The 27,085-nt window shown below is 48.7% G+C and overlaps 1 protein-coding gene and 1 long non-coding RNA gene across 4 annotated transcripts in view; one reads left to right on the top strand and one right to left on the bottom strand.

The window, feature by feature from the left end:
* Nucleotides 1-13,207, bottom strand: part of dnmbp (dynamin binding protein) — a 139,878-nt gene extending 126,671 nt beyond the window's left edge. For all 3 annotated transcript variants that reach the window (XM_063071335.1, XM_063071336.1, XM_063071337.1), the window contains exon 1: nt 13,061-13,207. The gene's annotated coding sequence lies outside the window, so the exon portion shown is untranslated. The remainder of the gene's footprint in view (nt 1-13,060) is intronic.
* LOC134358819 (uncharacterized) lies at nt 13-27,085 on the top strand. Its single transcript, XR_010020959.1, has 3 exons — nt 13-123; nt 13,608-13,933; nt 26,452-27,085. It is a non-coding gene; the product is annotated as an uncharacterized LOC134358819 (long non-coding RNA).

Raw genomic sequence — 27,085 nt, 5'->3', positions numbered from 1 at the left:
TCTCTCTGAACAAGAGACACTAGAGACTGCAGATACCGGAATCGGGAACAACACACAAGATGCTGGAGTAACTCAGCAAGTCGGGCAGAATCTATGGAGGAGAACAGACAATCAACGCTTCGGGTAAAAAGTCCCTTCATCCTTCAAAAACTGCCCCATCTAATAGTCGCAGGAATGGAACAGTACTGGAGAGTTGCCACTTCCTGGGAAGGAACAGCATGGGTAAGATTCCCAGTGAATCTCCCTCTACACTGTCCCATCACACACTCCCAGGGCAGGGACAGCACGGGTTAGATACAGAGTGAAGCTCCCTCTACACTGTCCCGTCACACACTCCCAGGACAGGGACAGCACGGGTTAGATACACAGTGAAGCTCCCTCTACACCGTCCCATCACACACTCCCAGGACAGGGACAGCACGGGTTAGATACAGAGTGAAGCTCCCTCTACACTGTCCCATCACACACTCCCAGGACAGGGACAGCACGGGTTAGATACAGAGTGAAGCTCCCTCTACACTGTCCCGTCACACACTCCCAGGACAGGGACAGCACGGGTTAGATACAGAGTGAAGCTCCCTCCTCACTGTTCTGCCCTGTATGACTATAGTTCACTCTGCTGTGCTCCAAAAGAGAGCGGTAGGAGGGGAAGAAATAATTTAGAGCCAGCCATACAGCATAATGTCAGTAACGACAAAGAATCAGGGAGCCTTGAGGGTGCAGGTTGGTTTATCATAAGACCTAGAAGCAGAATTAGGCCATTTGGCCCATCAAGTCTGCTCCGTCAATCAATCATGGCTGATCCCTTTTTCTGTCTCCTCAACCCCATTCCCCGGTCTTCTCCCCATCACCTTTGATGCCGTGTCCAGTCAAGAACCTATCGATCTCTGCCTTAAGTGCACCCAATGACCTGGCCTCCACACCTGCCTGTAGTAAGAAATTCCACAAATTCTCCACCCTCTGACTAAAGAAATTTCTCTGCATCTTTGCTTTAAATGGATGCCCCTCTATCCTGAGTCTGTGCCCTCTTGTCCTAGACTCTCCCACCACGGGAAATATCCTTTCCACATCTACTCTGTCTAGGCCTTTCAAGATTTGAAGGGTTTCAATGAGAAACCCCCTCATCTTTCTGAAATCCAGCGAGTACAGACCCAGAGCCAACAAACGCTCCTTGTAAGGTAATCATTTCATTCCTGGAATCATGTCTCTGATGGGCAACATGCATTAGTTTCAGGCCCAGACTCGTCTGGTGCTCATTTTTAGACTGCCTCCGTCAGTCGGGTTTGACCACAGATACTGTGTCCTAGCTGTCTAGATACGCAAGCCTGGGCAGTACGATATGGAGAGCAAGCTGTTGCCCATCTAGCAAGCTCCCCCTCTCCATACACTTGATGAGCCTAAGGGAACGGCAGAGACCGATACAGTTTGGTACCAGCAGCGTCGCAGGAGTTGCCAGTCAGCATTGAACTCAATGTAGCCTCAGGGACTCCAGCCCTGGATTTTTCCCCTCAGGGTTTATTCCCAAAGCCCCCCCCCCATGAGTGGGCGCAATCACAAGGCAGCAGAGGTTTGAGATCAGAGTTTTCCTTCTCCTAGATGAGCTGCCAACCAAGACTGATGAGCCCCATCTGCCTGAATCGACTAGTTTTAAGGCACCAGTAACCCACCTTTGCTCCTTCTCCTGTCAGTAGAAACGGTTCCGCCAGGCTTAGTAGCTAAGCCACACGTGAAGGCAGGAGCCGGACTTGGTTGTCAGAGGCTGTTTGAGATACACACCACTGGGAGCATTTAATAGGCAGTTGGACCATAAAATGATAAACTGGTCTGATTGTCACATGTAGCGAGGTACAGTATGACAGTGCACGGCACCCACAAAGACCATTTCCCTCGAACCTGCCAGTACGCGCTTTCAGGCTTTTGCAACTGCTGCCCAGCGGGAGGAGCTAGAGGAGATATCGTCCCTGGTAAGTGGAGTCTTTGATTATGTTTGCTGCTTCACAGAGGTGGTACAAAGTGCAAGGAATGGGGGCTGGTTTCTCAGCTGTGTCAACAACCCTTTGCAGTTTCAGGGTATTGGTAATGTGGAGCAGAATCAGGCCATTCGGCCCATCGAGTTTGTTCTTCCACTTGCACGTGGCTGATTCATTGTCCTCTCAACCCCATTCTCCTGGGTTCTCCCCATAACCTTTCACACCCTGACTAAGCAGGAACCTCTCAACTTCCGCTTCGAATATACCCAATGACTTAACCTCCAGGCATCCGTGACAACAAATTCCACAGATTCACTATCCTCTGTCTAAAGAAACGCCTCATCTCAGGCCGGCTGGTGGTGCGACGACATCGGTGCCGGACCCGGGAGCGGAGGTTCCCGGGTTCGAAACCAGTCGGGTCCACTCCTGAGTACGCTTTCCATCCGTGCCGGGTTGAGTGTTGAGATCGCAACTCGACCTCGTAGAATAAAAGGGAAAATACTGCGAAATGGCTGTGTGAGGAGTGGCACGTCACTCAGTCTCTCTCTCTCTCTGCGCCTTGTAAAAAGCCATGAAAAAGACATCATCACAGACGCACAGACTCGCACGCACGCAGGCACCCACCAAAAAGGAAAAAAAAAAACTCCTCATCTCTGTTCTAATGGGCCATCCCTCTATTCTGAGGCTGTGCCCTCCTGTAGGAAACATCCTGTCCACATCCACTCTGTCTCGGCCTTTCAATATTCAATAGGTTTCAATGAGACCCCTCTTATTCATCCAAATGAGTACAGACCCAGAGCCATCAAATGCTCTTCATACTGTGCCTTGCAAAAAGTATTCTTCTGGTCCCAGACTCCCTCACTATTGGAAACATGACACAAGGATAGACTGAAATCAGAAACTTTCTCCCTTGCAAGGGACGGGATTCTGGAGGTTAACTCTGTTATTGAGGGAACATGAGGGGGCAGGGAGCAAGGGATCGAGGGGCTGAGTGGTTTGTCCATCTCTTTGGACGGTCGAGCAGAGGGGTGTTCTGAAATCACCCACAAACAGATCACACCAAAAGCCTGGGTTGCGGTGTTTCCTTTACACCGCGGCAGCCAGCAGATGGGTGCCTTGTCCCAACGGACCGCACAACAGCTCTGTGGTGTGTTAAATTGCAAGGTGAATCTTAAAGGGTTCTAATAGTAGGGGGGATGTAAATCTGGGAGGGATAAACACAGCACATCTGTGTGATTACAGGGTCCAGCCTAAAGCTGAGTGGGTGGTGGCTGGCGACAATTCTGTCTAAAACAGCACTGAGATCACTATATGACGCTGGGATACTGGTGCAGCCCATTACTGAATAACTCTGGGACACAGGATATTGCATACCTGTGGGGGGGGGTGGTGGAGAGGAAGAGGGTGGCAGCATGGTGGCATAGCAACTGGCATAATGCTATTACAGTGCCAGCAAACCAGGTTCAAATCCCACTGCCGTCTGTAAGGAGTCGTTACATTCTCCCATGACCGTATGGGTTTTCTCTGGGTGCTCCGGTTTCCTCGCAGTCTCCACAGAAGCACGGGCTAGCAGGTCAATTGGACACATGGGTACATTGGGCAGTGTGGGGTCGTTGGGCCGGTTATTGTGCTTATACAAACGGCTGGGGTGGGTGGCAATCTCTAATGGAATGGTTCCAAAGGACTGGAGAATGCCACTGAACTCTTTAAGGAGGGAGGGACACAAAAGACAAGAAACTATAGGCCAGTAAGCCTGCTTTCTGCGCTTGGCAAGATCCCATTATTAAGGATGAGTTTCAAAGTACTTGGAGGCAAAGGACTAAATAGACCCAAGTAAGTATGGTTGCCCTAAGGGGAAATCCCTTAAGGCCGACTGGTGGCGCAGTGGCATCAGTGCCGGACTTCGGAGCGAAGGCTCCCGAGTTTGAATCCAAGTTGGGCCACCCCGCCCCCCCCCCCCCGAGCACGCTTCCCATCCGTGCTGGGTTCAGCGTCGAGCTAGCCACTCGGCCTCGTAAAAAAAACAAGGGTAAAGTCAGGAACGTTCATATCGTGACCCGGTTAACCCGAAAGGAGACCAATCCCGACACCACGCGCCAGACAAGAATGGCCGAACTGACTGATGCAACACGCTAGAAAGGAAGGGGAAATCTTGCCAGACAAATCTGCTGGAATTCTCTGAGGAAATAACTGGCAGGATAGACAAAGATGAGTCAGTGCAAGTTGTTTACTTGGAGTTTCAGCAGGCCTTTGACAAGGTGCCATACGTGAGGCAGCTAAACAAGATAACAGCCCATAGTACTACAGGAAAGATACTAGCATGGATAGAAGATTGGCTGACTGGCAGGAGGCAGAGTGGGAATAAAAGGGGGCCTTTTCTGATTGGCGGCTGCTGACCAGTGGTATCCTGGTCCACTACTTTTCATGTCATATGCCAATCTCATGGATGACAGAATTGATGGCTTTGTGGATGATGTGAAGATAGGTGGAGGGGCAGGTAGTGATAAGGAAGCAGAGAGACTGCAGAAGGACGAACAGATTTGGAGAGTGAGCAAAGAAGTGTCAAATGGAATACAGTGTAGATAAATGTGTGGTCATGTATCTTGGCTGTAAAACACTCAGTTACACAGCTGGTGGATAGAGAATTACTTCCATATGACACTGGGGTACAGTATCAGTGGAGATAGATCTGTCACAGTACAACACTGAGGTACACAGCTGGTGGGCAAAGCAAGACCTCTATACTACAAATTCAGATTCATTTATCACATGTACATCAAAGCATGCAGTAACTGCGCGGAAGTCTTAGGTTCATATACATAGCCAGGGTACCCAAGCCGGCGGAGTGGAGAGCGAGCTTGCACATCTAGCGGGAGCAAAGGATGTTGGGAATGACACGGGTGAAGAACGCCATGGGAGGGGTGTGGGACAGGTGGCAGAGGAGTGCCAGGGGCTGGGGCAGGGGGTGGCACGAGTGCAGACACACCCAGCCCTGAGATACCAAGCAAGGTCATTTAATTCCAGACAATTGGTTTACTGATCATTACAGAATTCTCTCTGGTGCTTCCCACTTCCTCCCCCTTTTCCCAACTATGATCCTCCTTTCCCTGATCCCTTCCCACTCCCAGTCCACAATAGAGACTCATATCAGAATCAGGCCTGTCATCACTCACATGTCATGAAATCTGTTTTTATTTTGCGGCAGCAGTACAGTGCAATACACAAGACCACCACGATACAGTGCAATATATATGTGCCTGACTTTTGTACAGTACTGTGGAGTGAAAAGTATCATTTGTATTAACAACCAACACAACCTCAAGATGCACAGGGGGGCAGCTCGCAGCTATCGCCACACAGTCTGGTGCCAACGTTGATGCCCTCAACGTCCAGTTGAACAACACAGCAAAACAAAAGTAAGCCCCTTTTCCCCCTCCCACACAGGCAAGCCTCCAAGCCCAGGACAGGCTACCTCGGCCTCCAATCTCCTAACAGGGATAACGGTGCCAATGTATAATACTGGGGCAATGGGTAAGATTCCTGCCACTGTTTAATACTGGGGTATGGGGTTATTAAAATAGATGTGTCACTGTAATATTACGTACTTTACTGGATGGAACATTCATGTCATTGCCTAACATGGGACAACAGACTGGTTGGAAGATAATCTGTCACTGTGTCAGACTGAGATACAGCACTCGTGGATATAGTCCAGTCATTGTCTAACATGGGGACAGGGAACTGATGGGGATAGATCTATAACTCGGATCATTAGGTTCAGAGGGACCGAAGAGTCCACGTAGACAGATCTCTCAATGTTGGCGCTCAAGCTGTAAAAGGTGTGTTGGCCTTCATTAGCCAGGGGATTGTGTTCAAAAGCCAGGAGCTCTACAATGTTGCAGCTCTACAAAACCCCAGTTAGACCACACTTGGAGTATTCTGTTCAGTCCTGGTCCACTCATTATCGAAAGGATGAGAAAGCTTCAGAGAGGGTGCAGTGAGGATTTACCAGGATGCTGCCTGGACTGGAGAGCATGTCTTATGAGGATAGACTGAGCAAGCTAGGAATTTTCTCTTAGAAGTGGAGGAGGATGAGAGGTGACATGATAAGATGCACAAGATAATAAAAGGCACTGACAGACTGGAAACCCAGTGACTTTTTCCCAGGGCAGAAATTGTAGAGGCAGGTACATTAGGAGCATTTAGGGCAGCGTTAGACAGGCACATGGATGAAAGAAAAACGGAGGCCTACGTGGGAGGGAAGGGTTAGATTGATCTTGGAGGAGGTTAAAAGGTCAGCACAACAACGTGAGCCCCATACTGTGCTGTAGCATTCTACCTGCTATGTACTCATGTCATTTGACAACACCGGATCACGGTACTCACCGGGAGATGGCTCTTGCTAGTCTGTTGGATCTGAGATGGTTAATTGATGGTTCTGAGTAGACAGCTTGGCTGCTTCCCAGTGAGCACTGGAATATGCCCAGTGATACTACACACGCAGCAAAAAATTTACAATTGTTTATTGGCACTTTCGCACTGAAATCACTTGCAGATACGGAATTACTGGTGCACATATTGAGTTAAGCTGACCGCCTAAACGACTGGAAGGAATGGAGTGTGAAATCATTTTGGCAATATCACTCCAGCCCAGCAACATAAACTACAAACCTAGATTGTTTAAAATCCTGGCATTCGTCCAAACAGAAAGGACAATACTAAACAGGGCGAAAACTGGAACAATGTCAAGTAAGAACAGTGTAACATAAAAACATCGGAGGAAGCTCAAGCACTCCCTGTCCTGGGGGTGTGTGATGGGACAGTGTAGAGGGAGCTTCACTCTGTATCTAACCCGTGCTGTCCCTGTCCTGGGAGTGTGTGATGGGACAGTGTAGAGGGAGATTCACTCTGTATCTAACCCGTGCTGTCCCTGTCCTGGGAGTGTGTGATGGGACAGTGTAGAGGGAGATTCACTCTGTATCTAACCCGTGCTGTCCCTGTCCTGGGGGTGTGTGATGGGACAGTGTAAAGGGAGCTTCACTCTGTATCTAACCCGTGCTGTCCCTGTCCTGGGAGTGTGTGATGGGACAGTGTAGAGGGAGATTCACTCTGTATCTAACCCGTGCTGTCCCTGTCCTGGGAGTGTGTGATGGGACAGTGTAGAGGGAGATTCACTCTGTATCTAACCCGTGCTGTCCCTGTCCTGGGAGTGTGTGATGGGACAGTGTAGAGGGAGATTCACTCTGTATCTAACCCGTGCTGTCCCTGTCCTGGGAGTGTGTGATGGGACAGTGTAGAGGGAGATTCACTCTGTATCTAACCCATGCTGTCCCTGTCCTGGGAGTGTGTGATGGGACAGTGTAGAGGGAGTTTCACTCTGTATCTAACCCGTGCTGTCCCTGTCCTGGGGGTGTGTGATGGGACAGTGTAGAGGGAGATTCACTCTGTATCTAACCCATGCTGTCCCTGTCCTGGGAGTGTGTGATGGGTCAGTGTGGAGGGAGTTTCACTCTGTATCTAACCCATGCTGTCCCTGTCCTGGGAGTGTGTGATGGGTCAGTGTGGAGGGAGTTTCACTCTGTATCTAACCCGTGCTGTCTCTGTCCTGGGAGTGTTCAATAACAATCATAAGAGCCAAGCAGGGAGGGGCCCCTGCACCTCCTAATCCATATCCTAGTCTGGTCTGTTCGGCTCAAATAGGTCCAGCTTACAATGGGAGGGATGTTAGCTATTCTGACCTAGTCTAGTTTAGACTAACCAGGCAAGCACTGGTGCCTGGAAGGATCTGAACAAAGCCACGCTGGACGAACTAGACTTAGTCAACATATGAACACAGTTAGGCGGTGGGATTAAGCACAGTTATTATGACTTAGGATCAGCGTCTTCCCCTTTGTCATCAAAATTTTCAATGTCCATGAACAGTACATTACCACCCTATTTTGCTCTCTGATTGCAATGTCTTTATATTTCTGATTGGAACCTATAGCGATTTGTTTTATGTACTGCTGCCACACAACAAATTTCACACCAGCCGTCTGTCAGAGATACTAAAGCTCGTTCTGATCCTCTTTCTGGCTGAACAGTCCACGGACAGAGGAAGCCTCAACGCCGAAAGACTCACCTTTCACCCTGCAACACCTGTCACCTGTGGACCCATCTGCCTTGACACTCAATCAGCAGCTGCGCTGAGAACACACACAAACTGCCAGAGGAACTCAGCAGGTCAGGCAGCATCTATAGAGACAGCGTTTCAGGCAGGGACCCTTCATCAAGTCTCAAGTTAGCTAGATTAGATTCAACTTCATTGTCACTGTGCCGAGTACAGATACAAAGCCAATGAAATGCAGTTAGCATCTAACCAGAAATGCAAGGATAGTATTATTTACAAAATAACTGCGAGTAAAAAGTGCTACAGCACACAAATATAAAAGTACTGAGACAGTACAATATGGGTGCAATACTGCTTAGCGCTGTGATGAGAGGTTCAGCAGTGTCACAGCCTCAGGGAATAAACTCTTCCTGTGCCTGCTGGTGCGGGAGTGTAGCGCCTACCGGATGGGAGGAGAGTAAAAAGTCCATGGTTAGGGTGAGATGCATCCCTGATAATGCTTTTCGCTCTGCCCAGGCAGCGTTTATGGTAGATGTTCTCAATGGTGGGCAATTGGGTGCTGATAATCCTCTGGACAGTTTTCACCACACGCTGGAGTGCTTTGCGGTCCGATACAGGACAATTGCCATACCACACTGAGATGCAGTTGGTGAGTATGCTCTCACTGGTACAGCGGTAAAAGTCCGTCAGTATCCTGGGACAGAGGTGAGCTTTCTTCATGCTCCGCAGGAAATAAAGGCGCTGTTGCACCTTTTTGATCAGGATGGAGGAGTTCAGGGACGAAGTGAGCATGGCGATTGGGAGGGAGAGAGAAAGAAAAACAGACAAGTCAATTTGGGTGCGACAGTTACAGTCCAGCACCATCTAATCACCGTGATGGACTGCCTACCTGCGATTTCCTCTGCCTTCTGGTTAACGTGAACAGCAAAGCCGCTCTCTCCATCTGGGGTCCGGGAATGGGCTGCACATAGCACCGCACAGTCATACAGCAGGAAAACAGGCCCTTCGGCCCAACTTGTCCCTGCTGACCAAGGTCCCGACCTGAGCTCATCCCATTTGACCCATCAGGATCATTCACTTATCACACGGAACACCGAAATGCAGCATCGGTGCTACGAGCCCACACCACCTGCGGATGCGCTGGGCGGGTGGGCAGTCTGCAGGCCTTGCCACAACACAGCATGCCCACCGCGTTCAGCAGAGCAGCAACGAACACAACAGCAGCGAAACAAGTCTCTTTCCTCCCCCTCCCTCCCATTCACCCACTCACACTGACAGGCCTCCAACACCAGAACAGGCAACCCCCAGGCCTACAGACTCGCAGACTCACATACATCAGGCCTACAACTTCCCCAGTGGACTCAGACCCAGATTCAGCCATCCTCCGAAACCTTTCCCATCCCAGTACTGGTCTTCTAAACATTAAGTCCAATAGAGAGATGTTATCAAAATGATGAGGGGTACAGAAAGCATGAACGCAAACAGGCTTTTGGGTGATACTACAACCAGAGTGCAGAGGTCAAGGGTGAAAGGTGAAGAATTTGAGCGGCAATCTGAAGGGGATCTTCACTCAGGGGTTTTGTGTGCGTGTGGAACGAGTTGGCAGTGAAGGTGGTGCATACGGGTTCAATGGGAAGTTTAGGTAGGGACATGGATGGTTTGGGTTTGGAGGGATATGGTCCTGCTGCAACTAGATATAATTAGGCAGAAAACCAGGCCAGCTAAGACTAGCTGATTTGAAGGGCCTGTGTCAGTGCTGTAATACTCAATGACCCGATAAATGTCACTGTGATACCTGCCTCAACCACTTTCTCTGGCCCCTCATTCCATACACTCAATGTCCTGAGTGAAGATGCCCCTTGGGTCCCTTTTATCTTTCACCTTTCACCTTAAATTTATGCCCTTTGGCTACTGGTTCCCTTACCCTGTGGAAAAGGTCATGTGATCCATCAGGTCCCCGTCTTCCGCGACCCCAGCCTGCCCAACCCCGACCCCGCCCCACGACCCCAGCCTGCCCCGACCCCGCCCCGCGACCCTAGCCTGCCCGGACTCCGCCCTGTAACCCGCGACCCCAGCCTGCCCGACCCTGCCCTGACCCCGCCCCGCGACCCCAGCCTGCCCCGACCCCGCCCCGCGAACCCAGCCTGTCCCGACCCCGCCCCACGACCCTAGCCTGCCCCCACTCCGCCCCTCGACCCCAGCCTGCCCTGACCCCGCCCCGCAACCCCAGCCTGCCCCGACCCCGCCCCGCGACCCTAGCCTGCCCCGATTCCGCCCCGCGACCCTAGCCTGCCCCGACTCCGCCCTGCGACCCCAGCCTGCCCCGACCCCGCCCCGCGACCCCAGCCTGCCCTGACCTTCATTCTGATAACTCAGATCCTCAAACCCTGGCACACAGTGCCAGACACATCAATCTCTGAGATTATTCCAGAATCTGCAACTATAAGATCATACATTCCTTTCTGGGATGTTGTGGGGAAGGGCTCTACGAATTTCTTGCTGGTATTAACTCCCTTCATTTATTGTTGAGCTCGTGAATGACTTGCTCAGAAGATTTGTTTCTTCATTTGCAACAAACAAGAAACAGGATGCTGCAGATCTCACCTCGTTCCTTCTTCCACGTTCCTGAACGGACAGAGGGTCAAGTCCCTGCCAGGTGTGTGTCCAGCTGCACGACAGACACTCAGAACGATCGGTAATTCCTGACACAGGAACAGTAGTGGTATTCTACCCCCCCCCCACCCATCAGCCAAAAGATAGAAATCAACACATTTCCTGACGTGCAGTACGTGGGTGATAATAATCCAGATGCTGATGCCTGAAATTACGCACTACCAGGCTCAGAGACAACTTCCATCCCGTTCTTATACAACTACTGAATGATGAGACACAGTACTGTGCAAAAAAAATACAATATTTGTAATATACACACCTCATGTGCCTAAGACTTGCACAGTACAGTATTTGTCAATGTGAACCAGAAAGCTGGAGGAGGGGTGTGGGACAGCTGGCAGAGAAAGAATGCCAGGGGTGGAGGTTGGCACAGGTGCAGACATGCCCAGCCCTGAGACACCGGGCAAGGTCACTTGATTCCACACAATTGATTTATTGATCATTACAGAATGTCTCTCTGGTGCTTCCCGCTCCCTCCCCCCTTTCCCAACAATGATTTCCCCCTCTCCCTGCCCCACTTCCAACTTTCAGTCCACAATAGAGACCCACATTAGAATCAGGTGTATCAGCAATCACATATGTCATGAAATGTGTTTTTTTTTGCGATGGTAGCACAGTGTAATATATAAAATTATTACAGTACTAAAGTGTTAAGGCACCATCTATCTCTCTTAATCGCTATCTATATAGATATGCCTAAGATTTTTGCACAGTAGACTCTTGACCTCAATCTACCCCATCATGACCCCTGCACCCGCAATCTGTTTTCTCTGTAACTGCAATACTATACTCTGTATATTTTGCTATTCTTTTCCCTTGTGCTATCTGCATACTGATACGATGAAATTATCTGTATGGATGACACGCTGCACAGTTTTTCACCCTACCTCGGTGTATGTGACAATAACAAGCCAACTTGCCACACGGATCAGCGCGAATGAACACGCCCCTGTCCTGATACCCAGGACCTGGAAGGCGTGTTGGGGTGGCCGTGGTGGTAAGGGCTAGGACTGAAGAGCAGGCGTAAAGCAGTCACCAGCTCGGGGATCAGGGCACAGCAGTAGATCCACCCCCCTCAATACTGCAGCTAAAATTTTTCCCAGTCCAGGCACAGATTCCCCAAGATGCTGCACCAGCTATTTTGAGTCAAAGTCAAGTTTATTGTCCTGAGCACACTTACCTGTGTGTACAGGTGCACAGGGAAATCTCACAGCAGCATCACTGGCACACTCCATCAGATAAACAGCATTCACAAGAAACGTACAACAGTATACACATTTTTACACGAATCTGAATACAGAGGCATCAGTCATTGATATACAAGCACAAGAGATGCTGCAGATGCTGGAAATTCAGAGCAGCCCCCACAGAGAATGCTGGAGGAACTCAGCAGGTCAGGCTAGCATCTATGGAAATGAACAAACAGTCGACATGTTTGGGCTGATACTCTTCACCAGAGCTGGAAGGAGCTGGCGGGGGAAGAAGACAATGTAAAAAGGTGAAGAAGGGAAGAGTACAAGCTGGCAGGTGATAGGTGAAGCTAGGTGAGGGGTAAAGTGGGTGAGGGAGACGGGATGAAGTGAGAAACTGGGAGGGGATAGTCTCGAATATATTTTGTCCTCGAACCATCCCCAGCATACACACACAGTAATTCGTATTTCTATAGTGCCTCTTGTATCCTACAGTTTGCATTGGCAAATAACTTTTTGCAGTGCCGTCCCCTATGTTAATGTTCCAAATATGACAGCATGTTTCCCCACAGGAGCAATTGCGTTGAGACTACAAGGCAACCATTCAGGATTTTAACCACTTTCATATATTTGACAGCGCTTCCATCTGACAGCGAACATCCCAGTGGCGTTACTCTGTCTCAATGCGACACCGAGTCGGCCTAGATTTTTGCGCATATTTGCCTGCAGTAAGGCTCGAACTCTCTGCATTCTGACTCAGAAGCAAGACAGACACCAACTGTGGTACAGACGGCACGTTTCACAGGGATTGGCCGTAGAGGCGGGGGACCAAGAAGCAATAAACAGTAACACACCACCGCCACACAAAACTGAATCAGAAACCGTAACCGCAAGTAAGTCCCGAACAGATTTTCTGCCACATATCCTCCCTCCACGCGTAACATCTCAGTCTGAACTGCAACAGTATCCAAACTCTAGTTGACACAGTGACACACCTCACCACGGGGACCCCTAACTTGCTCAGCAGTCTGAGCGGCAGGGGAAGGGGAGGGTACGTTTACCCCTGGAGGAGGGGAGGGGAGACCAGGAGGGTAGTGGTGAGTGTGCCTCGCCCTTACCTGGGAGGGGGGAGAGGCGTCCGCCGCGCAGCCGTTCGCTACATTCGCCCAGAGGAACGCTGATCCATCCCCAGACCTGTCTGTTACATTGTATCGCCCTCCCTGCGCCGTGACGTCAGCGCGCCGCCGGGGCCCTCGCCCCAATGGAGGCGGAGCTGCGCCTGGGACGGAGCTGCCCGCCGCAGTCCTGACGGCTTTTATCGGTTTCCCTGGAAACCGGCTCCAGCGTCCCTGCTATCTCTCAACCCCGCACGAAAGCAAGCCCTTCCACCCAACTGATCCATGCCGACCCAGATCAGCCATCCTAGCTAGTCCCATCTTGGAACTGGTTTATCACTGAAATATGGTAAAAACCTTAACGATAAGACTTCTTTTTTTTTTATTTATTAAGTGCAATCGTGAACAATAGCCAGATCAGAAATGCTGATCAAGTCAACTAGTTCCCAAACAGAACTCTGATAGGCCCATCAGATGGTGCACTGCTGCTCAGCGATAGAACACAAAAAAAATCATATGTACAATCAAGAAACTTTTATGTGTGTTGTAGAAATACTGGAGTCGTGATGATCATGATGAAGTCTGCTGGAAAGAGACGTTTATACACATGCTGTCCTCCATAATTCAAAGAGATTGAAGGATAAGGTTGCAGAGTGACAAAACGTGGCAGGAGCACTTGGAGATAAAAACTAATCCCTACCGGGAGAAAACAGCGCCTCTTCTTTCCGCAAACACGGGGAATTCTGCAGATGCTGGAAATTCAAGCAACACACATCAAAGTTGCTGGTGAGCACAGCAGGCCAGGCAGCATCTCCAGGAAGAGGCGCAGTCGACGTTTCAGGCCGAGACCCTTCGTCAGGACTAACTGAAGGAAGAGTGAGTAAGGGATTTGAAAGTTGGAGAGGGAGGGGGAGATGCAAAATGATAGGAGAAGACAGGAGGGGGAGGGATAGAGCCGAGAGCTGGACAGGTGATAGGCAAAAGGGGATACGAGAGGATCATGGGACAGGAGGTCCAGGGAGAAAGGAGGAGGGGGGGAACCCAGAGGATGGGCAAGGGGTATAGTCAGAGGGACAGAGGGAGAAAAAGGAGAGAGAGAAAAAGAATGTGTGTATATAAATAAATAATGGATGGGGTACGAGGGGGAGGTGGGGCATTAGCAGAAGTCTGAGAAGTCAATGTTCATGCCATCAGGTTGGAGGCTACCCAGACGGAATATAAGGTGTTGTTCCTTCAACCTGAGTGTGGCTTCATCTTTACAGTAGAGGAGGCCGTGGATAGACATATCAGAATGGGAATCGGACATGGAATTAAAATGTGTGGCCACTGGGAGATCCTGCTTTCTCTGGCGGACAGAGCATAGGTGTTCAGCAAAGCGGTCTCCCAGTCTGCGTCGGGTCTCGCCAATATATAAAAGGCCACATCGGGAGCACCGGACGCAGTATATCACCCCAGCCGACTCACAGGTGAAGTGTCGCCTCACCTGGAAGGACTGTCTGGGGCCCTGAATGGTGGTAAGGGAGGAAGTGTAAGGGCATGTGTAGCACTTGTTCCGCTTACAAGGATAAGTGCCAGGAGGGAGATCAGTGGGGAGGGATGGGGGGGACAAATGGACAATGGAGTCATGTAGGGAGCAATCCCTGCGGAAAGCGGGGGGGGGGGTGGAGGGAAAGATGTGCTTCCAGCAGTTTTAGGACTAAGTCCAGCCGGAACATAACTCACAAGCGCTCTTGAAAGTCAGGTATCAACCCTACCTACCAACAACCAAGCATTCTGTCTCAGGGTCATCTACTGTATCCAGTGGTCCCGCTGTGACCGTCTGTATATCTGTATATCGGTGAGACCACTTCACCGAGCACCTGTGCTCCATCCGCCAGAAAAAATGGGATCTCCCAGTGCCACCCATTTTAATTCTACTTCCCACTCCCACAGGGGGCGGGAGCTCTGGATAGAGGTCTGGCAGCTGCACTCGACCCAGAAGGCATCACTGGTCCTCATCCATCTCCTTGTCTGCCTCCAGGTGGCCCACCCTGGTACACCGCCTCAGCTGGCTGGCTAAACAATGTGAGGGGGTGGCAAAGGACCTCGTCAACAAAGTCACCAGCCGGGGCGGATGAGTTCACTGAAGAATTACACCGACCACATGTTCGAGACCAGGGCGAGCCACCGAGTTGGAGGACATCAGCTGTGGTCTGGCCTGGAAAGGGGATAGGCACCGCCAGGCTTCACCAGCCCATGACATGTGAAAGCACTGCTATGACCAATAAAAAGAGTTTTGGGATCTAAACCGAAGTCATTTCCCTTCCAAAATGTCAGTCCATGGCCTCCTCTACTGCTACACCGAGGTCACACTCAGGTTGGAGGAGCATCACCTTGTCTTCCATCTGGGTAGCTTCCAACCTGATGGCATGAACATCGATTTCTTGAACTTCCAGTGATTGATGCCCTCTCCCCCATTCACTAATCTCCATTTCCCTTTTCTCACCTTATCTCCTTACCTGCCATCACCTCCCTCCAGTGCTCCTCCCCCTTCCCTTTCTTCCATGGTCTTCTACCCTCTCCTATCAGATTCCCCCTTCTCCAGCCCTTTATCTCTTTCATCAATTGACTTTGCATCGCTTTACGTCACACCCGTTTCACCATCTCCTGGTTTCACCTATCACCTAACACCTTCTGTTTCTTCTTCCCCTCCCTCCACCTTCTTGCTGTAACTTCTCATCTGTTTTCCTCCAGAACTGATGAAAGGACTTGGCCCGAAACATCAGCTGTTCACTCTTTTCCACTGATACAGCCTGGCCTGCTGAGCTCCTCCAGCATTTTGTGTGTGTTGCTTTGGATTTCCAGCATCTGCAGATTTTCTCTTCTTTGAGCCGAGAGATTCTGCAGACGCTGGAAATTCAGAGCAACACACACAAGATAGAGGAGGAACTCAGGAGACCAGACAGCATCTACAGAGAGGAATAAATAGTCAACATTTTAGGCCAAGTGCCTAAATGTTGACTTCATAGATGCTGCTTTACTGTTGAGTTCCTCCAGCAGTGTGTGTGTGTTACTATCTGAAATTAATTGCAAGAGGAAGTGGCAAGATAGCACCAGTGAACCACAGTGATGTGCTGCAAGCAGCTTACAAAACTTTTAAATATACTTCTTTTGAACTACTCTCAGTGCAGTCTGCAGCCTGTAATTTGCCTTTACAAAATGCACTTTTGAACCATCATAATGAACTAGTATTTTCATGATCATCTGAAGATCTATGTGGATTTAACTCTCAGGCATGCATTAAGCAGACAAAAATACATTACCATGGCCAAAAGGGAGGGAGACGGGGAGGACTCCAAGCCAGAAAAAAACGAAGGGGCATGAAACTCTTTCTACCCAGCATCTTGGTAGCAAATGTACAATTGATGGAGAACCTAAGTCTGAGGACCCAAGTCAAGATTGTTGTATCAGAGGGAAATGAGGAATTGCTGTGTTCTCTGTTTCATGGAAATATGGCTCACTCTGAACATGCCAGATACTTTAGTAAGATCTAAGGGCGTCTCAATACACAGGATGGACTGGACCGTTGAATCGGAAAAGGCAAAAGGTGGGGGTGTCTGTGTTTCATGTTAAACCGTTTGTGGTGTTCAGATGCAGTGCTCATGTCGCACTCTTGCTTCTGCACCCCCCCCCCGACATGGAACATCTAATGATTAAGTGCTGAGCATTCTACTTACCAAAAGGGTTCTCCTTCGTGATCCTGACTGCAGTTTACATACTGCCAAAGGCCAATGATAAACAGACACATGACTGAGTGCCACCAACAGCAAATAAGAAACAAGAAACTGTCTACCCTAACACCTTCAAAGTGGTGGGTGCATGGAATGCACTGCCAGCAAAGGTGGTAGAGGTGGATACAATAGGGTCTTTTAAGAGACACTTAGATAGGTACATGGAGCTTAGAAAAATATAGGGCTATGCGGTAGGGAAATTCTAGGCATCTTGTAGAGTAGGTTATATAGTCGGCAGAACATTGTGGGTTGAAGGGCCTGGTATGTGCTGTAGACCTTCTAAGTTCTATGTCCATTGTTGGGGACTTCAACCAGGCTTGCTTGAGGAAATCTTTGTCTAATTATCATCAATATATCACTTGTAGCATCAGGAGACCCAACGCTGCTACTCTATAATTAGGAATGCCCACCATTTCATGCCTAGATGGTATTTTGGGAAATCAGATCACTCAGCTGTCCTCCTCCTACAGGGAGAGGCTAAAGACCAAGGTCTGGAGAAAAGGACACCAAAGAGCGGGTTGTGGAAGGCAGAGGAGTGACTATGGGATCGCTTTGAGTCGAGGACTCATCAAAGGATCTGAACCAAGATAGCGCCGTTTTCACAGACTTTATATTTTTCAATGCCTTCCCCAATCAGAAGCCCTGGATGAATCATGAGATCCACAAGCTGCTGAGGTCCAGATCAGAGGCATTCAGGTCTAGCAACCAAGTAAAACACAGGAGGTTCAAATACAGTCTCTGGAAAACCACCTCTTGTGTGAAGTGGCAATTCTGGACCAAACCTGAATCACTGAATAATGCTCAACTGTGGTTGGGCTTGAATGCTACCACCTCCTACAAAATGAAAGCAATTGGCATGTGACAACAGGCTTTGCTCCCAGAGGTGCTGAATGCCTTCTATGCTCACTTTGACCATCAAGACATGGAGGAGCCATCACAAGCTCCCACAGCCCCCAAAGGCATTGTGATTTCAGTTTCTGAGGCCGACGCGCAAGAATCCTTCGTGAGGATAAACCCATGACAGGCATCCCACCCAGGAGTACCTGGCCAAGTATGAAAGACCTGTGCTGGTCAACTGGCTGGAGCGTTCACCAATATCTTTAACTTCTCGCTTTGGCAGTCTGAGGCACCTGCTTCAATTATACCAGTGCCCAAGAACAATGTAACTTGTCTCAACGGCTATCGTCCAGTGGCATTTACATCTATCGTGATGAAGCTCTTTGAGAGGTTGGTGATGAAACATACCTGCCTGAGAAGTGACTTGGGTCCACACCAATTTGCCTACCGTCACAACAGGTCAACAGCAGATGCCATTTCATTGGCTATTCACTCAACCCTGGACAGCAAAGATGCATACATCAGGATGCTCTTTATCAATTACAGCTTGGCAGTCAATACCATCTTCCCTGCAATACTAATCAAAAAGCTTCGAGACAATAGGCAATAGGTGCAGGAGTAGGCCATTCGGCCCTTTGAGCCAGCACCGCCATTCACTGTGATCATGGCTGATCATCCACAATCAGTATCCAGTACCTGCTTTATCCCCATAACCTTTGATTCCGCTATCTTTAAGAGCTCTATCCATCTCTTTCTGGAAAGCATCCAGAGACCTTGGCCTCAATACCTCCTTGTGCAACTGGATCCTTGGTTTCCTCACTTACAGACCCCAGTCGGTTTGGACTAGCAACAACATCTCCTCCACAATCTCCATTCGCACAGGCGCACCACATTCCGCGCATTTAGCCCCCTGCTCTACTCGGTTTACACTTATGACTGTGCGGCTAAGTACAGCTCCAATGCCACGTTTAAATTTGCTGACAAAACCTCTGTCGTCGGCTGAATCAAACGTGGTCAGCACATAAGAGGGAGATTGAAGATTGAAGTGGAGAGTACACTGACTGGTTGCATCATGGCCTGGTATGGAAACACTAATGCCCTTGAATCGAAAAGCTTGCAAAAAGTAGTACATGGCCCAGTCCATTAGGGATAAAGCCCTCCCCACCATTGAGCACATCTTCACGGAGCACTGGCACAGGAAAGCAGCGTCCAGCTTCGAGGCCCCCCAACATACTGGCCACACTTCTTTATAGCTACTTGCCATCAGGAGGAAGGTACAGGAATCTCAGGACTCACACCACCAGGTTCAAGAACAATTATTACCACTCAACCATCAGTCTTTTAAACCAGGGTGGATAACTTCAATTGCTTCATCACTGAACTGTTCCTACAACCTATGGACTTACTTTCAAGGACTCTTCATCACATGTTCTTGGTTTTTAATGTTTATTTATTTTTTATATATTTTTTTCCTTTTTGTATTTGTACAGTTTATTGTCTCTTGCATATTATTTACTTCTCTGTTCTGCTGGTACGGTCTTCCATTGATTCTATTGAGGTTTCTCCTATTTCTCGAGAATACCTGCAAGAAAATGAATCTCAGGGTTGTAAGTGTTGATGTATATGTACTCTGACAATAAATTTTCTTTGAACTGATTGATGCAGGTACAATAACAAATTCTAAAAGACATCTGGATTAATAAGTGGATATGAAAGTTTAAGGGGGATATGAGCTCATCGCTGGCAAATGGCTCATGGACAGTTTGAACACGGCTGTTACGAGACTATTGAATGGTTCCCTAGGATGGTAAGGTGGGTTCTTGCCCTCTCAACCTACCTTGTTATCACTTTGCACATTATTATCTAGCTGCGTGCTTAGCACTCTATTCTGTATTCTTTTATTGGTATCGCTTGTCCTACCTTGATGCATTAAGGCACGAGGGCCAGTGAGTCAGCAAGCCCAGGGTTCGGGGTCCCGTCATTGGCTAGTCCAGGGGTCGAAACTGAAAATTGGAACCCGAAGATCAGTTGGAAGTCTGAAAGTCAAAGCTTAATGGTTGAAGCCTGGAAACCTGGAGGACTGTCCATGTGGGATGGAGGGAGGGAGGTGAGGAGCTTGTTTTGCTCTTGTTTTGTTGCTCGGTGTGTTCTGATGTTGTTCAGTTGAGCACTGTGGGTATACTATGTTAGAACTGGAACTTGCAGCAGCCCCAGCACATCATTAGGCGTGTTGGTTGTTTACACAAACGACACATTTCACTTAAGTTTTCAACGTACACGTGATCAATAATTGAATTGAATCTGAAGTGATGAGCTGACCTTTCCAAATGGCACGCAAAAAAAATCTGTAACTCAGAACATGTGACAATAATAAAGCAATTTACCAGGAACATTCTTAGCAACGTTCCTCCTATAAATTAATTATTTCTATTTGTGTGGACATGTGTGGAAATAGGGTGGACGTGCTGAGGGCAGAATAGATAGGGATTGATGCCCTTTGGTCCACCCAGAAATAATTTGAATTTACACACTTGGGGTGTTGATTCTCTTCAGTGTAAATGCCAGAAACTGGACAAAGAAGCTGAATGCTGGAAGTACCTATCTGATCAAGCAGCATCTATGGAGGTGCAAGTCAATGCATCGAGGCCGGTGCAGAGAAATTCAGAAAAAGTGATGTCATCCTTACAGGAAGCAGGTGTGGGAGAAGGCGCAGTCAAGGTAGGTGTGGGAGTCGGTGGAAGACGCCAGTGTCAAGTCTGTCTCCTGAGATGGAGACAGAGAGATCTAGAGAAAGAGGTGTCAGAGAGGTGGTCCGGGTAAATTTGAGAGCAGCACGACACAGAAGCATAACGGCTAGCGAAATGCTTTACAGTGCCATCAATTGGGGGTCAATTTCTGTAAGGAGTTTGTACTTTCTCTTGTGACTGCATGTGCTTCCTCTGGGTGCTCTGATTTCCTCCCACATTCTGAAGGCGTATGGGTTAGTGTTCATTACTGGTGAGCACCAGAACTGTGTCAACACTTGCAGGCCGCTCCCAGTGTTGGACTGTGTTAGTCATTGTTAAACACATTTCACTCTATGTTTTTGATATATGTGTGATAAAGAAGGCTAACCTCATTATCTCTTTAAATTGGTGGTAAAGGTGACGAGAACGACAAGGTCCACATTACAACAAGCAGCACCGCACTGATGAAGGTGTCAACGTAACTGAGATAGAGTTGGGGAAGGGTGGCAAGATAGGTTTGGAACAAGGATAATCCCACAGTCAACAAAAAGACAGGAGTTGCTAGGGGCCATGGGATTGTCCTTGGTTACCTCATGTGGGAGGAATCAAATATGTAGCCGTTGAAGATAAATGTTGGTGTGGTTATTGCTTTCCAGATGTTCTGTTGCAGTTATATATGATAGTGGTGAGACCACACTCGCAGTATGGTGTACAGTTTTGGACACCCTGTGATAGGAAAGATGTTATTAAACTAGAAAGACTGCAGAAAAGATTTAATAGGATGTTGCCTGCACTTGGGGGGGCCGAGTGACAAGGAGACGTTGCGTAGACTTGGCCTTTATTCCCTGGAACGTAGGAGATTGAGGGGTGACCTGATCGGGGGCCACAACCCCGTCGTAGTTTGGAGGCTTGCGTGTCTCAAAGACCCAGAGAGCAATGTTGGCTGGTGTCAGGGCTTCATGCTTTGGCTCTGGGTAGGGTCACCCGTGCCAAACAGGTCGAAGAGTAGAGGACAGACTAAGAGTGGTCCAACTGATCTCCCAGGTTCGAGGGTTTGCAGCACAGGGCTAACAACCCTGACTGGTAATACAAAACTGGTACTGGAACAGCAATGAAGAATCCTTCTATATCTGAGTGCGACAGTATTCCTGAGTCTCCACCCAGGACTTACGTGACTGACAGTAGTGAAAACGGAGAGGAAGCTACTGGCATGATGAAGCACTGCCACACGTGGAGGACCTCCATTGCTGTACTAAGCATCACCAGCCCAACAGGCAGTAAGTAATGCTGGAAGTCTATAAGATCATAAGGTTTTTTTCTCCTGGGGCTTAAAAGAGAGCATTAGGGTTAAGATCAGAGGTGAGAGATTTGAAAGGGACATCAGGAGCAGCCTCTCAGGGTAGTGCGTATTTGGAATGAGCTACTAGAAATGTTGGTTGGGGTTGGCACAGTAGCAACGTGTAAAAGCCATTGAGTTAAGCACATGGATAGGGGAGGTTTCGAGAGCTTTGGCCCCAACATGGGCAGGTGGAACTAGCTCACTGGGCAGCATAGAAGAGTTGGGCCAAATGGCCTGTTTCCTGCTGTATGACTCAATCTTAAGGCATTCAAGGATACCTTTATAGCAAATGACTTATTCCGCCCCCCCCCAAGAGTTTGGTTACTATTTTACTAATGTAGGAAACATGCCAACTAATTTCTGCAGAGCAAAATTCCACAACCACGATAACCTGTTTTCATTGACGGTGGTTGAAGAACAGATGTTGGCTTGGGTCTCAGATAAAGCATGCTTTTCTTCCAAAATGGGAACTTGGATCCCGACCAGGAAGTTGGGGTGACACCTCCAGCATTCCCTCGGGAACGCACTGAGGCCCCAGCCTGGAGTAGTTGCTCAGATAAATAGATGGGGAGCTCATGACATTGTAATCTGGAGGAGAAAGAGTTGACCGCACTTGCACAGCTTTTCAGTCTAATGCCAGAATTTTAAGGTGATTGAGGGTAAATAAGGGGGGAAATGATAGAGGTAATTCTTTTAACCTTTTTTAAAAAAATGCATTTATTTCACAGAGTGTGGTGGGTGCATGAAACATCCAGCTAGGGTTCGTGGAAGATGCAGATATATTAGAGAGGTTTAAGAGATTCTTAGCTAGGCACATGGATGATAGAAAAATGGAGGGCTATGTGGGAGGGAAGTATTGGATTGATTTCAAAAGGCCAGCACAACATTGTAGGTTGAAGGGCCTGTACTGTACTGTGATGTTCTATGTTCTAGTAGAGTGCTGTGCTCAGCCACCAAAGGGTTAACAGCATCAAGGTTCCCCAACTGTGCGAAGGTTGTGGCCAACAGCTGCAGATCCCACACACAGAAGAGGGCTGGGCTGTCGCCGTGCTGCTGGTCCCTGGCCACACAGCTGTGTCACGGGGAGAGAAACCCCCTTGTGCCTGAGTACGTCCACTCTCCTGCCACCTACCCTCACACCCCGAACTCAACGTTCACAGCAATAAACATCCGCCACTTCTACCATGCCTCTTCACACACAGGGTGAAAGACTGTCATTCTCAAATCCATCTCTCAACTCCCACATACCAGTTTAAAGGTGAAAAACTCAAGAGATTGTGCAGATGCCGGAAATCCAGAGCGACACATACAAGCTGCTGGAGGAACTCAGCAGGTCAGGCAGCATCTATGGAGAGAAATAAATAAGGAATGGTCTTGGCCGGAAACCTTGCCTGTTTATTCCCCTCCATAGCTGAGATAAGGTTCCTTAATGTTGTTATCGCTAGGGGAGGTGGTGAGGATAAGCTCCCACTACCTATTAATTGCTCCCAATGGTGTGAGTCTCAAATAGCCTCTAACAACCAGGCCCAGCTCCTGATCATACTGTGTGGCTTAGCTTCTAAACCCAGGGGCAAAGGTGGGTTACTGGGGCCTTAAAAGCCAGTTGCTTTGGACAGGTGGGTCTTATCGGCCGTGGTTGGCAGCTCATCTCGGAGAAGGAAAACTCTGATCTCAAACCTCCGCTGCTTTGCGGCTGTACCCACTGACGGGGAAGGCTTTGGGAGTAAGCCACACAGAAAAATCCTGAGCTGGAGTCCCTAAGGCAGTCCGCCATTGAGTTCAACACTAACTAGCAACTCCTGCAATGCCACTGGTGCCAAACTGTATTGGTTTCTGCATTTCCTTTGGATTCATCAGCTACGTGGAGAGGGGGAGACTGCTGTATGGGAATAGGTTGCTCTCCATATCATACTGCCCGGCTTGTGGACTGGCTCGCGTATCGTGTAGACCGCTAGGACACGATATCCATGGTTGACCCTGTCTGACGGAGAGCCTCAACCTACTGCGTTAAAGGGAAAGGTTGAACAGGTCAGGATTTTACTCCCTGCAGTGCAGAAGAACTTAATAGAGATATACAAACTTTTGATGGGTATAGATGGGGTAAGTATTAGCAGGCTCCCCCCCCCCCCCACTGAGGTTAGGTCAGACTAGATCGAGAGGTCATAGTATATGGGTGAAAGGTGAAATATTTAAGAGGAGCTTCTCACTCAGAGGGTGGTGGGAGTGCTGAAATCACCCTTGTGGATGTGGGTTCAATTGCAACATTCAAGAGAAGTTTAGATAGGAGGCTTATGAAGGGCTATGGACCAGGTAGAGGACAATTGGACTAGATGCGCTGAAGGGCCTGTTTCTGTGCTGTGGTGCTCTATGATTCTAGTGTGTATATTATTCTCAAACATGGGGGAGGGAGTTTGTTTTTATTAATTAATGTTTTAGGAACTAGACTATACTGGCACGGCCAGCATTCATCACCCATCCTATAGCCCCATTGGAAAATGGTGTGAGCTGCCTTTGTGAACTGCCGCAGAGTCCCGATAAGAGTTCTTGGCTCGAAACATCAGCTATTTATTCGCCCGCATAGATGCTATCTGACCTGCTGAGTTCCTGCAGCATGTTGTGTGCTGACGAACTGCCAGGGTCCTTTCACTGTAACGTGTTCCAGACTGCCGCAGAGTCAGCGCTGAGCAACGTTGGGTTGTGCCAAGTCAGGAGCAAGTCGCTCATTTTGGAACTTTCTACCTAGTCTGGTGTGAGCCAGTTCATGTGAGGGATCACAGAAGTTTGAGACGGCAGCTCACCAATACCTCTCAGACAAAATAGTCAACACCCACATCCCATAAACAAGAAGAGGCCATAACAATCTCATGGCACCATTCCAAAGGACGGCAGGAGAGCTCTCTGTACTAATTATACAAGCAGTAACATCCCATGCATAAATTTTTGCCTGTAAAATGTTTTGGGATATGCTGAGATTGTGAGAGATGCTCATCTACACAATTTACAGCAGGACATCAACCTACCAACCCGCACAATTTTGAGATGTGGGTTGGAAACCAGAACACCTAGAGGAAACCCACATGGGCGCAGGCTGAGTGTGAAAAGCCCGCATTCAGGGATCGTGGTGCAGTTGTGCACAAAGTTAGCGAGGCCACACTGTGTTCAGTTTTGGTCACCTCGCCAGAGAAAAGATGTTATTAAACTGGAACAAGTGCAGAAAAGATTTATAGGATGTTGAAGCACATGCATGCAAAATGCTTCATCAGGAAGGGTCTCACCCGGAATCTTGACTGTTTACTCTTTTCCATACTTTTATCAGTCCTTTTCCCAGGATTGGAGAACCAAGACATGGAAGGGTTAGGATTAAGGTGAGGGTGTGAACAGAGTTTAGTATCTACAGTATATGAAATGGGGTGCGAGAGGAAGTGGTTGAGGCTGGCACAATAACTACTTTTCAAAGACATCTGGATACTTACATGGATGTGAAAGGTTTAGAGCCAGGGTTCCCCAAACCCCCAGTTAATGGTATTGATCCATGACACAAGTTAGGAACACCTGGTTTAGACAGAATATAGGTCAAACACTGGCAAATGGCTCAGGGAGAACTTCTAGCGTGTTGGTATAAGTGCGCGCGCGCACACACACACACAGAGTTCTGTCATATGTGGCAGTGACGCTGACTGTGACCACCGCCACAGCAAGTGGGCGAAGGGGAAAGTGAGACTGCTGAATTCGTCCAGTGTAATGCAGGAGACATGGCAGCCAATGTGTGCACAGCAAAATCCCACCCACAGCAAGTGGAAGTGGGCATACAGCTCTTCCAACCTCTGAATTGCTGGTAATCCAGACACCTTGCAAGTCGGAAGTGGGGCCACAAACTGAGCTTGACATCTTCGCTCTGTCCGCAGCAAACAGCATCTCCCAGTGGCCAACCATTCCTGGTCCACTCCCCATTCCCAGATGTCCTTGACCCATGGCCTCCTTACTGCCCAGATGAGGTCACTGTCAGATTGGAGGAACACCACCTCACATTCATTCTTGCTTTGGGTAGCTTCCAACCTGATGGGATGAACATAGATTTCTCTAGCTTCTGGTAATGTCTACCCCTCTTCCATTCCCTATTCTGGCTCCCCTCTTCCCTCTTTTCTCCTTACCTGCCTATCACCTCTCTGGTGTCCTTCCTTTCCCTTTCTCCCACGGTCTACCTCCCTCTCCTATCAGATTCTTCCTTCAGCCATTTGCCTTTTCCATCTATGACTTCCCACTTCTCTCTTCAGCCCCTCCTCCTCCTCCTCACAATGCTTCACCTATCACCATCTAGCCTACAATCCTTCCACCCCCCCCACTTAATATTCTCATGGTGGCTCTGCCCCCCTTGCTTTCCAGTCCTGATGAAAGGTCTCGCCCCGAAACGTCAACGTTTTATTCCTTTCCATTGAATATGCCGGACCTGCTGAGTTGTGTTTGTTGCTCAGGATTTCCAGCATCTGCAGTCTGGTATTTGGGGTGGAAGCTGCCCTTGACCTTGGTGATACGTGGTTGCATCTTCTGCCCAATGTTAGGGAAGGTGGGGGGGGGGGCCTGAGTGGAGGAGAATGTTTGCAATGGGTGGGGTCCTTGATATTGTTGAGTAGGACGTGAAGAATTGGTTCCTCAAATTATGTCCTGTAGGTGGCAGGTTGGGTTTAAAAACGCCTGTAATGGAATAGCATTCTCTCCCGACAGCACTTGCAGAAAGTGTGCTCAGGTCTCTGGAACGGGGCTGTCCAGGGGAGGGATACCAGAAGACAAAACCAGAACCAACAAAAGGAGGAAGCTGACGAGGAAGCTCCTGCATACCACAAAGCGACAATCTGCAGAAGTCTGTGTCAAGATCGGAATCCTTCCAAGTTTAAAACAAGACAGAAGTTTCACATCGTGCAGGCTGGTTCACGAAAAGCAGCACACACAGATTGCCGAGCCTTACCACAGGCTGGCGTCTTGCAGCAAACTAGCAGCAACAGTGACAGAGCTGGAGATGGTGTTGTAACTGTGTCAGATGGAGCATGTATGGACAACTAATAAGACCTTAAGACATAGGAGCAGAAGTAGGCCATTTGGCCCATTGAGTCTGCTCCACCATTCAATCATGGGTAATACTCCCCATCACAGGACTGGGGTTAAGTCGGGTAAAAGTCACAATTCTGTCAGTGTCTCCAGGGCACGAGTTAAATAAAGAGGAAATCTTACATCATCCTATTAATACAGATTAGAGTAAAGCCCTGTCTACACTACATTGATGTAATAAAATTATCCAAGGACGGCATGCAAAACCAGGTGCTTCATTGTACCTTAGTAAGTGTTGCAATGATAAACCTAC

This window comes from Mobula hypostoma, chromosome 19 (assembly GCF_963921235.1).
Source record: "Mobula hypostoma chromosome 19, sMobHyp1.1, whole genome shotgun sequence".
NCBI classification, from domain to species: Eukaryota; Metazoa; Chordata; class Chondrichthyes; order Myliobatiformes; family Myliobatidae; genus Mobula; species Mobula hypostoma.
This window is presented reverse-complemented; position numbering and strand designations above follow the sequence as displayed.